We start from the raw sequence: 1,287 nt of genomic DNA on the forward strand, positions 1-1,287 counted from the left end.
AGAACAATTGTGGCGATGTTCAGCTTAATAAGCCTTGTTCAACATAATTTATTTAGCTAATACTACAGCGGGCTGCAGGCGAACCAAGTCTGCGTTTCGCTGCATTCCTTGATCTCCAGTTATAATGCCGGACTCCGCCGCCGGCCGAAGCTAACGGAGCCGCCGGGACGCGCTAGCGAGCTAGCCCCCTGCGGCTCCGTTAGCTTCGGCCACCACTGGGATAATTGGGTCCCCTTTTAACATTTGCTCCCGTTTAGCATTATGGGCGTCACAGCCATATACTATAAAAGGCTGAATCATAAACTAAACTGTATATATATATATACACATGTATAAAGGGTTACGTCCTTAGCTGGCTAATAAGCTACATAATAAGCTACATAACAAGCTAAGCTAACAAGCACACAAACACCTGCTAACGGGATTAACATGTATAATATTATCATTTTACTCACCGAAAAAAGCTGAGAGTAGACTTCTTGGAAGGTCTGTTAGTACATTCAAGCGCACAGCACGACATTTTAATTGTCTGGTATTTGTAACAATATTCCCTAAAAGGCACAATCACCACGAACACGGCTAAAGGGTCAAGTACAGTAACTACAACAAACTAACGTTGTAGCCTAGCAGAGTGGACAAATTGCTGTTAGCTGACAGTGAGGCACGTACCTGTCCATCAAAGTGACCACGCCCTAATTTATGCAAAAACTTTAAGACCTAATATAAATAAAAGGGTCGCGTTAGAAAACAATTCACTCACAGATTCATAATCACGAAGGTGGAATCTAACTATATACATAATAAAATGTATTGGAGCCAGGGCTAGAAACGTTTTTTTTCTGCTGTGAAATTGGGCATTTTAACATTGGGGTCTATGGAAATTGCTCCTTTCTGCAGTCATCGCCTATCGGCCAATATATGAACTGCAGTTTGTGGCACTTCCGTATTGGCGTCCCGGCTCTTCCCCTGAGTTTGCCGCTTGGTTGGGACATATAGCTGTTAGCACACACTCAGAGCTCACAGCTCCTTATATCTGTTCAGAAACTGGACAAAAGTTAAACAAGTACACACCACAGACTGTCTGTGTCATGGCGAATACAGTCGCTGCTTTATTTATGTCTGTATGACGCTGTTGTGAGTATAGCCTGATGGATCCGATTCCATTCAGAAAACACGCATTTTAAAAGCTTTTCGCCTGCCGTCTTGTCTGCAGACTTGTCAAAGCATTAATTCATGGTTTTTACTAACCGGTATCAGTATGTAGTTACTTCGGCATCACTTTGAAAC

The sequence above is a fragment of the Trematomus bernacchii genome, unplaced genomic scaffold, assembly GCF_902827165.1.
Source record: "Trematomus bernacchii unplaced genomic scaffold, fTreBer1.1, whole genome shotgun sequence".
NCBI lineage: Eukaryota > Metazoa > Chordata > Actinopteri > Perciformes > Nototheniidae > Trematomus > Trematomus bernacchii.